Raw genomic sequence first — 11,203 nt, 5'->3', positions numbered from 1 at the left:
AAACACCAATTATCACTCACCAGAGTTGGCGATTTCTCGGACAAAAATGGTATGGGCATTTCACCAGACCCTTTCGGAGGGGGCGCTTATAATCATTATTATTATTATTAATGGACAGAAATTGCTTGGCAGTACAAGACTGTCAAGCTAGGCCGCAGGCCTTTGAGAGTGCCCATATCTTGTTGTTCTCCATAAATCATCAAGATTCTTCTTAAACAATGCCACGGTTGGTGCAGAAATAACATCTGCTGGAAGAGAATTCCACAAATTAACTACTCTGTTGGTGAAAAAATTATGCCTCACTAGCAGCCGAGATCGAAATTTAAAGAGTTTACGGTGGTGACCTCTGGTGGTATCCGTATTACTCAAAGTGAAAAATAAGGTAGGGTTGATGTCATAGTAACCATTCAATATCTTGTAGGTCTCAATTAAATCTCCCCTTTGACGTCTACAATACAGTGAATATAAACCAAGTCTCTCTAGACGAGTTTCGTATGGTAAATCAAATAAACTAGGTAATAACTTGGTGGCACGTCTCTGTACTTTCTCTAGGAGATCAATATCTTTTGCCAAATAAGGGCTCCAGACCTGGATGCAATACTCCAAGTGAGGTCTGACATACATTTTGTACAAAAAAGTCAACAGAAATATCTCTAATCGATAAGCGCCACCCCGGAGAATGGGTCTGCGAGGACGAGACTACTCTGCATGGTTCCTGAAAATAATTATCCTGACCGCCTGGCAGACTCCGGCGTTCGAGCGTTAATCGGATGGCTGCACTGAGGTTCGAGGCCCAGTCGTGAATGTTTTCTTCTCACTCCTACTTTTCAAACATACTTAGTGAAGTTAATATAAACATCTTATGCCTTTATAAGGCCTTCTGGTATACACACCTATATACAGGCTCTGCCGCGGCCTTTACCAAGTACTTTAATTAATCACAAATGCGCTGAGAGCACCTATACAAATGGTATGTACTATGTGTTTGGAGTATTGTATTTGCTTTCAGCCTCTAGGATGAAACTGACACATCTCTAAACTCACGTGATGTTATAAACACCTAGTGGCTTATATCAAATGAATGTCCCATAGTCCAGTCATGTGTTACAACTTTACAACAATAAAAAAAGTTACTGTTTCAACACAGTGACTTCCGAGTAAGTACATTTAGCTGGTGAAATAAGACCCATGCATACATTTCTAACTATTCCTTGCATAGATTAGTGACGCATGACATGTTCTAAAATTAATGCTATATTGATGCCCATACGCATGTGTATATGTGTTGCACACAGTAAAAACAACCTAGTGAACGTCACTAGAAAAAGTTAGTGAATGCTTGCCACAGTGGTCACTGGAAAATGGGTAGTGAAAATTGCTAGAGTTAGTGAAATCACTAACTTATGCTAGTGAAGGTCACCAGATTTTCATTCCTTCACTACTTGTCACAGTGCACTGTTAAAACGAGGTGTTACAGGTACACCCATCGTAAAGGTGTTCATGTACACCCATGGTATTTACAACACCCTAGGGGAGTATTGTAGCACTTGGGGTGTTGTTGAACACCACAAATGTCATTTTACTCCCCAATAATAGCTAAGCCACTGTAAGGGTGTTTGCCTACACCTAGGTAAATTGAAACCCACAATTGGATGTTCTATTGAAAATTAGGTTATAAGTACAGTTTGCTAACTTCTATAAGACTGACTTGGAAACAACTATTTGGTAAGTATAAGGTGTTGCAAATATATTATTGCGTACTGCTAATGTGCTTTGTTGTTGGTAGTCATTGAGTATAAATTGAAATCAACATGAAGGTTACTGGAATGCTATAGCAAGCCTACATTTCTTTTCAACAAAATGCCACCATGGAGAGTACTAGAACATCTTTAAAGTGTACCGTGACACCTTTATAGCTATTCCTAGAACACCCTTAGGGAGTGTTGCAATGCTCTTGTAACACCTTTTAGTTGCTCCTAGAGCACCCCTGGGGAGTACTACAACTCCCTTCAAAGGAGTTTAATTTAAACAGCAGTTAGAACTCCCCCAAAGGTGATTGGATTACACCCTATTTTTAACAGTGTGGTCACTGATTTTTGAGTAGTGATTTTGTTTTTTAGTGAAATTCACTGACAAAAGTCAGTGAAATTGTTTTAACCTTTAAACATTGTACAATCGTGTATACAGATAAAATTATAGGTCACAGTTCTTCAGCAGGACATATGCATGTCATTTCTATCTCATCTTGTTTCTTTTCTTGTCTAAGGTTCAACACGTAGATGCCATACGTGTTATACTAGTCAAGAGCCGCAGTAGTGGAAAAAACCAGGACTCTGTGTGACCATGCATTTACGTCCATGTAAGTCATGATACACATATTGATATATTCTAACTTACCATGTTGCCACTTTCCAGAGATCCTAGAGCAGCAATATCAGAGAAGCCAGAACTCTGCATGAATATTACATTCATGCAAAGTCAGATACACATATTGACATTCTAATTTACCATGCTGCATGTCACTTTCCAGAGACCCTTGGGGTGATACTGGTGGAGAAGTCAGGACTCTGCATGGACATTTAGTAAAATACACATAAAATATTCTACCTTACTATGCTGCCACTTTCCAGAGACCCTTGGGGTGATACTAGAGCAGCAGTAGTGCTAAAGCCAAGAATCTCTGTGATGTTATGTCCACATAAGTCAGATACACATAAAATATTCTAATTTATATTCCATTGTCGCTTTCCAGTTTCCAAAGACTCTTTTTTTTCTTCTATACAGATTTCACCAAGAGTGGATACAACATGTTGCTGCATGCACTCTGTCAAATGAAATTATAGGACTCACTGTATGAGTAGACAATGTACTTACATGTGTAATTTCCATACCTAGACGTCTGCTAACTAAGACTATTGTTCTCACTTTTTCTTACGTGTGTACAGTCAGCTGTAAACAGTCTGTCGTTTTTCACCTGAAAAAGATCATTTAATACATTAAGTAAGGTCTTTACTTTTCTTTTACATGTTACGTTTTATTCTAAAGCTAATAATAAACAACTAAGGAGTAATAATAGATGAACACCTGAAATGGACAAACCATATCCAACATGTAAGGGCCAGTCGGGACGCAACCGTCAAAAAACGAGAGTTTTTAATTGCACGCGCAATTTACGAGAAGTCCAAAATGGCGTTTTCGCCAGGCCACGCGGACCAGAGAAATGGCGTTCAACCAGTAAATTTCTGGCGTATTTTCGAATAAAAACACTTGAGGAAATGATTTGTGGAGACAATTATTCAGTTTATTTAATCTTGAAACGTGCGGGCTGAAAGTATTTTAGTGTTAGAATTGAACAAGAATTTAGCTGCTCCCGATTTCACTTTGCTGTGAATAAACGAAAAAGAGTGCACAAAATCTGAGTCAACGAAAGTGATAAGGTTTGTATAGAGCACGTCTAGTAGCTGTATGAAACTGTATACATTTGTGAAACAAATTTGTACTCTGTTAATATAGAAGAGGGTGTTATTCAGTATCTTGTTATACACAATAAACCATACATCACAGTGTCATAAGGTGTTAAAACAACTTTTGTGGATTGCCAAAATGTAAAAACATTTTTGAAAGAAATTTTTGTGGTTCAGATATAGCTCTCTCAATAGTGAAAATATCTCAGTTGCTCCACACCTTTAGTACATGTACTGTGTAAGTAGAGATTCATAACATGGACAATCCTCATTACAAGTTCAGTAGTCAACAGTATCAGCCTCAGTTTACAGAAATGTAAAAATCTTTGCTAATACTAAAAAAATTCTTGTACCTTGTCTTGATGCTTTGAAATAGTTAAACCTGGGCAACCATAGCGATGAAGTTTGGAATAAACTGGCTGCATGCCACTGTGATTTGATAACACTCGCCCAATGTAAAAGTGAAACTATCAAGATATTTCACGAGGAAGCAAAGTTGAGTTAGTAAGATAGTCTGGACTCATAACAAGGATTGCCCGTGCATAAAACTATTAATTCCTATGGAAAGACATCACCATTGCAAATCCCTACATTATCAGATGCCTACAAAATCCATGCAATCTTTTTATCCCACATCTTGAGAGATAATCATTACTGCTACCTTAGTGGTGCACATGTTAAAAATAGATCAATCAGTTACGACCTCTTCTACTAGGTCAGACTCTTGCAGTGAAGCTGAATTCAGGAACTTTTGATTCACATCCAATGGTAAGGGCTTCCCACAGCAAAATCTGGCAATTTAGAGCATTGCTGTATATTATGTAGATTTAAATGTTGTCCCACGGTACCCTGAATTTTTGACAAGCTTTATTTAGACCAGTTGCAGTTGCTTAATGTGTATCACTATGTGTTTCACTATGAAACTTTACCAGTACATAAAATTAGAAACATGGAGCTACTATATATAATATAGTAATACAACTAACTCCTTGAAGTTTTAAAATCGTAATCACTGCTGGAAATTGATAATTACTCAAAATGGATGCTTACCATAAGGCAGGAAATTTTTGCTCGAGAAAATTTGACAAATAATTAGTTTAGATTGTAAACTATAAATTCATTAAATGCTCATAAGCACCTTTAAAAGTATGTGTTTAGATCTATAATTTCTCAATTTTTGAGGATGTTTATAGTAATTCACCAAAACTGCTGAAATGTAGATTCATCAAATTTTCTTGTCATACGGTATCTCTTTTCTGAGTCCCTGCTTTACAAATTTTGTTCCTGTTAGCTTGTGAAATCCTGGATCTTTCCCTGATTTAGTATGATGGTCTTATAAAGTCTCATGTGTACCCCTGTGTACTTGAGACGTTTGTACTGTACAGGTAACTGATGACCTTGGTTTGTTAAAGCTGTTTGAACAAACTGATTGTACCAGTTGCAGTGTCGTACCATGATAACTCTGTTTTGGAATGAGAAAGCCCTTCTGAAGCAACAATAATTTGGCTAGATGAAAGTGGCCTTGGTACGTAAATTGGTCTGTTGTGACTGCTCTCTTTCAGTGTAGCTAGCTATCCATTCCTCAATCGATTTTAGTAGCATCAAGAGTTAATACTCCACTATTATTAACTCTTGGTAACATTTTTACTTTTCTTTTGACCAATTTACCTCACATTCTATGTATTTAGTAATACTGCGTTCTAACAGCTAGTACATCCAGTTGTATTTTTGAAACTAATACAGGTTAGGACTGTGATGGATGACCAGACCTCTGTGTATCTCCATGACAGGAGCAGTACTGTGTGGGATTTACCCTGGACACAGTAGGAATGGAGTCCTTGAAGATGGCTGTACCCAAGCAGTTACAAGTTATTGTTGAATTTGATGGTAGAAACTTTCATCTCTGGTCAACTTGGAGTAGTAGCAGCAGTATTCTGGCACAGGAAGTCTCCGCCTGATAACTTTTATAGAAATTGTTGATTTAAAATGTGTAAAAATGCTATTTGTCAACAATCACTGTATGTGTAAACAGCAGCCAAAGTGCACAACTTTTTACAACATAATTATCAAGTTTGGGCTTTTGTCTAGTTCTGCAAATTAATTAGAAACACTAATATGGCTTGAAACAAATTTGTACCACACCTCAAAACCACCTTGTTATTACTCACCAACTTAGTTCAGTGCTTTGCAGCTCGTTGCTAACTAACTGCAGCTGCCGAATTTGGTTGCTGTGGGAAAGACAAGTGACGTGTTGTTGCGTGACACCCAGTGCAAACAGGAAAGAGCGTTGCATCTGGAAGCTACAAGCGTTTATAGTCAGATGGTGTTCTACCCGAAAAAGCGCTTGTTTCTTCGCGGGAAAACAAGCTGTGCAATTAAATATGCGTAATAAAGCATATTTTTGCCACTTGCGTTTCGACTGGGCCTTGACAACGAAGCACAAATTTGGGCGGGAAATGAAAAACGCAAGTACAGGCTTAATTGCAATGAAAAAAGCGCTGTAAACAGCTGGCAGCTACAGAGATATTAAACAAAACATAGGAAGTGTCATTGCTATAATAAAGATAACAAACCCTACCTTTTGAGTGAACGGTGCTGCCATTGTTTCGACTTCCTTCCCCTAAGCCGAGCGTAAAACGACTGATAGTCTGTAGCGCGAACACTGTAAACTTCTACACGCTTGGCAAATAGAGTATCGGCATAGATACTAGACTACGCCAGCCAGTAAACCGATCTTGTTGCTAACCAAGTTGGTATCTAAGGAAGTTATCTAATTGCGTCTTTTGTTTATGCAGCATTAATTAGAAACGCACTGTTTCAAGACACGGAGATCACTAACTCAAGGTATGTAGACTATACAGTTGAAATACAGTAGTCAAATGTATTCTTGTATATAGGTAGAATACCCAGTGCGCGACTACTTAGCATCAGTAGCTCTAGGCGCACATTAAATTGAGTGATGATGCTTACTATAGTATGTTCACGTTGAGCTGAATCCTGAAAAACAGCTAAAAATTAAAAGTGGATTTTTTCTCAACAGAGTTAACATTTCAGCCAACCAGATGGTTATTGGTAACAGCAAAGGTGTCAACAATAGACACGTACGGTTAGGCTCCATTACAAGTTTGGGAAAGGGCTGTAATGGACACTGTACTTATATGGCTTCCCCATAGGAACTGTATTGTGAGAATTTTGATTGGCCGTAAATATTATGTCAAACGTTTGAACAAAAAGATTTTGAAATATTTTTAGCGGGTCAAGCAGTACTACAAATGAGCCAAATTTCAAGATTGTGTGTAATTGCATCCATGAGTTATTAAATGTTTTTGAGGATTCAGCTCAACGTGAACATACTATATAGGATGCTTACTATAGGACGCTTATGTGTTCGAAAATGTAATATAGATAAGTCATCTATCTGTAAGTGTCTACTTTTTACCATAGGATGTACTTTAAATGGATGGCAGCTTATTTATTAAGGACATGGTTGGGTAGGGCCCGGCCTCAGTATTTTTTGGGTGTCCTAGACAAACTAAAGTTAGGGGCCCCCTCAAGCAACCATGCTATGCATTTATTAGTTCTTACAGTGACATTGCATGGGTGTAAGCATAGATTATTGAGAGAGGGGGTAGAAAACTCACATGATTCATTAAAAATTGCTGTAACGATCAGCCTTATGTGATTCTTTATCACAGACTAGTAGCACTGTACTATCCAGTAATACTCACTTGTGTATCTAGGCATTCCATCAACTATCCGCTGCCTGGTAAAGTTTTATCCCCATGCACACTCCTCACCTACACCAGCCCTAGGTACACCTTACCAGTGATAGGAGTGAAATTGGATAATTATTAACAGATCTAACCCTTTACTGATGAATGTCATACACCCCAAAATATATTAAAACCTCCATGATAGAGTCTTTTGGTTGTTATGATTGAAAGTGGCAAAATGTGTTCAAGTTCAAAACGATTCATGTCCTTGAAGTGTGAATTTGTGGCATGGCTTACTCCTCAATAACAATGATTAGGCGGCTCTGCTTTGAGTTACGAAATCGACTTGTGCTACTGTACACCCCAAAGAAAACAACTACAGTATTCTCTATAAACATTTATAAGGAGTTTACAAAAGGTGTAAATGGAACTGTAGGTGAGGAGTGCACCCATAAAAATCAGTTTTCTATCCCCTCTCTTGACAATCTATGATATAAGACTGTACTATTCATACATGTTAAAAGCTATCCATACATTACTGTGGTCTGATAATGACTAGAAGTGCTTACTATGTGGCTGTTCAGAAGTAAGTGTGAATGAAATTGACTGTATGAATAGGTTCTGTGGTTGGGTGAAGTTTTGATGCATTGGTGCAATGCTGCCTATAAATGAACAATTTGTTCCTGGTTCTAAAAGTTGTTATACATTGTTATGAGTCAGAGGAGGGCTGACACAAAGTAAGCGCTTTCAAAAAGAATTCATGTAAATTGCATACCTTAATTTTTTTAATCGCCAAGAAACGTCTAAGCTCTGTTGTAGGATTGTAAGGCTCCCTATAGACTTTTATAACCATTTTGGCCATGTTCTCTTCCCTGGTAAATGTCTATCACCCATTTCGTATCGAGAGCTCTTGATCACGTGACTAAGTCTCCAATGGATTGTGTGTATTGACATCAAGCGATCAGAGTTGATTATACTGCTGGATTAGCATAAAAAAAGCTTTTGATTGGCACGTATTGTTAGCAATACGTTCCCGAAATTGGTTCTCTGTACAAAACCTTGTAACTCACATGCCCTCCTCTGGGTATGAGTATCACTAAATCTGTGCTAAGTTAAACGTATGGGGTTGTCAGGTTGTACACTGGTTGTATGCTATACAAGTGGTCTAACACTTTGGTCCTTTGGTGGAGAATGCACCAAGTAGGCATTTCTGAGAAATAAGTTTTCATTACTGCAACATCAAACATGCAAAACCTGTAGCCTGACTAGAAAAAAATGTAAAAAGTAAGTAATCCATTCCAGTAGTCCAGTCCAGTGCACTGTTTGTACCTTCCTGCTGTAAACAGTGCTGAAATTTTCCTTTGTTTTTAACCTACATTTGGTGGTGGACAAGGTCAAAAATGGCTGGGTGAAGGAGCAGAGGTCTTCATGTCACACCATCACAGGACTGAATAAGTGGGAACTGCGATCATCATATCACGTGGATTCTGCATGGTATAGCATGCAACCGTAAGTGTCTATAATGATAAGAGATGCTAAACTGAAACTTGTCCCTTTTGCAGAACATCAAATTGCATGGAGAATCTAACCAATATGAAGAAGATGCATCACCCAAACTGACCAAAAGGCAGACAGCATGAGTGTAACATTAATGACTTGTTCTGGTAAGTGAGTATACTTTAGTGTGGGTGTGGACACATGCAGTTGTACATGCTGCAAACAATGATCCTTTGTGCTAGGGCTGACAGACTAGTTTGCTACAATATAACATCTTTAAACAGACTGTAGGACTAGGTGTCCTGCAGACCTCAGCACTTGTGCTGTAAACCCTTACGGTCATGCTAAAACAAAATGATGGTATAGATGCTTGCTTTCCACCCTATAATATTATTATATCAGATGTGTTTTTGATAATTAAAAACCGTCATCTCCACTGAGTTGAGACTTACACTGCATTCACATTAGCACGATAGCACGGTTCGGTTTGACTCAGTTTGGTATGGCCCAGTGTGGCTGCTGTTCACACTACACAGTCTTACACACTACATCACCCAAGTTGTATAAGCGCACAATTAAACATTTATCACTGTGCTTGCTAAAATGAAAGCAGCTGTTGTTCTCCAAGCTTATTTACTGCTTTATCTTTAATTCCCACAAGAGCAACAATGGATAGGTGACGGTGAAAGAGTATAGAAATGGCAATGCGAATCGAAGTAATGAAGTAGAGCAACTGTCACGACAACAAACGGTCTTGTAGTTGTTGCCTGCCAAACAGTGTTTCTGCATTTCTTGTTCACGGTATGTTGAGTTTTAAAATTGTAATTTAATGTGCCTGGTGTAATCAGGTGGGCTGGCTTGGTAATGTTACAGACACTGTTCACTTTGTACTTTTTATTGAGCCATACCATTCTGAACCATGCTACTGGGCTATTGTGAATGGGGTATTGCTTTAGTGTAAACTTTTAGTGTTTATTGCAACCACGCCATAATTTGTACATGCTTTGTAGGATTTCACTTAAATATGCACGAAACAGAAGTTCATTGTCTATAAACTACAACATGTGTGATTGATCAGGTGAGGAAATATATTTGTCTTGGCTTTAAAGCTTCAAAAACACATAATTTTATTCACGGAAGTCACAGAACATAGTTTCCTGCCCCCTTAATAACAAAATTATGTTTACATAAACAAAAATTAGCTTCTACCAGTGTAGTGCATCTAAGTGCCACTCATGGTGCCCACAGTATAACAAATATGCTCTAATACATTCATACATGCATACTGTATTGAATGTGGAGAATTACAATATGAAACAATTTTGTATATATCATGTACTTCCAAGGTTTGACACTTGTACATATGTGACCAGATTTTACAAAACCGATCCAAATCGCACATCAGGCAAAATTAAACTACAGTACTCGAGGCTGGTTTTAACATATGTCTTTTCTGGGTGGTGTGGAGAGCTCAAATGGCGGTTTCTGGCCTTGTGAAAGGGTCTGGCTTTGCAAGAAGCAGTGGATTACTGGTGGATTGTCTGATAATGTTGGCCAAATGATTTTTCTGTTGGTTTTGCTACATATCAACCACTAAGAAACCAGTACAGCACTGTAATCTCGTGTCTACTCCTATCGTGGTCTGCCTCCATTTTGAAGTCTATCTCTTGCCCACCCTCCTCCCCTTTATGAGCACTCGTGATACTACTTCGCTTGTCCACTTGCTCAGATTTTCTGTCATATTTGGCGGGAAGCTCTACAAGCAGCTACAAGTACTGGAAGTGGTCTGAAAGGTAATAGATTGATGCATCTTTTTTTGTAAATTTCATACGTAATGTGCTTGCTATCCATGGTAAGTTATGCTAATTTGAATTCTTTAAAACCATTTATCTTTCAATGTGCAATTTGGAACATTTATCCAAAATTCAGTCACATAATTTATACAACTGTTGAACTTCACCATAGCTTTTTATGCATTTGTTTAATGTGGACACATACGATGTACGTATGGAGTGGAACCTCTCTATAATGGACATTTTGAGACCCAGAATTTCAGCCCTACAATAATGATATAAAGGTTTATCTATTTCAGAGGTAAAAATGTATGGAATCCGAACTTTTGGGACCAAAATCCTTGTTGTTATTTTGGTGTGTCCTTATTTTGGTGAATTTGTTGAGAGGGGTTCTACTGTAGACAATAATAGTAATGTAGACAATAATAGTAATCCAATGATGTTCATGCAAGAAAGTGCCACTTTTTTTTGTAGGTAGTGAAGTGTAGCTGCCTTAGATGTATGGTTGAGATGGTCTATGATTACTGTAATCAAGATGTTGTATTTACTGTAGCAGGTGAACTTTTAATTAACAGCTGCCAACTGTATTGTAAACATGAAAGTTGATCAAGAACAAATGTTGTTTGTAAGAACTTGTTTGTTATCTGTTGCACTTTATTTATACCCATGTGTTGTTGAAATATTATCTGCTAGTGCATTGTATTATACACATGAATAATTATCATGGCACATGCAA

At 37.9% G+C, this 11,203-nt stretch overlaps 2 long non-coding RNA genes across 3 annotated transcripts; one reads left to right on the top strand and one right to left on the bottom strand.

Annotated features, from left to right (window-relative positions):
* Positions 1-2,093: 2,093 nt before the first annotated feature.
* On the bottom strand, positions 2,094-6,243 carry LOC136252924 (uncharacterized). The gene is made up of 6 exons (XR_010699846.1): positions 6,043-6,243; positions 2,875-2,974; positions 2,613-2,824; positions 2,509-2,567; positions 2,398-2,451; positions 2,094-2,333 (listed from the first exon to the last, which is right to left on the bottom strand). It is a non-coding gene; the product is annotated as an uncharacterized lncRNA (long non-coding RNA).
* On the top strand, positions 5,892-11,190 carry LOC136252925 (uncharacterized). Of its 2 annotated transcripts, XR_010699848.1 has the most exons (4): positions 5,892-6,308; positions 6,362-8,686; positions 8,740-8,841; positions 10,942-11,190. It is a non-coding gene; the product is annotated as an uncharacterized lncRNA (long non-coding RNA). The 2 variants fall into 2 exon arrangements; XR_010699847.1 differs by lacking the exon at positions 5,892-6,308 and having other exon boundaries at positions 6,315-8,686.
* Positions 11,191-11,203: the final 13 nt, after the last annotated feature.

This window comes from Dysidea avara, chromosome 4 (assembly GCF_963678975.1).
Source record: "Dysidea avara chromosome 4, odDysAvar1.4, whole genome shotgun sequence".
Lineage (NCBI taxonomy): Eukaryota > Metazoa > Porifera > Demospongiae > Dictyoceratida > Dysideidae > Dysidea > Dysidea avara.
This window is presented reverse-complemented; position numbering and strand designations above follow the sequence as displayed.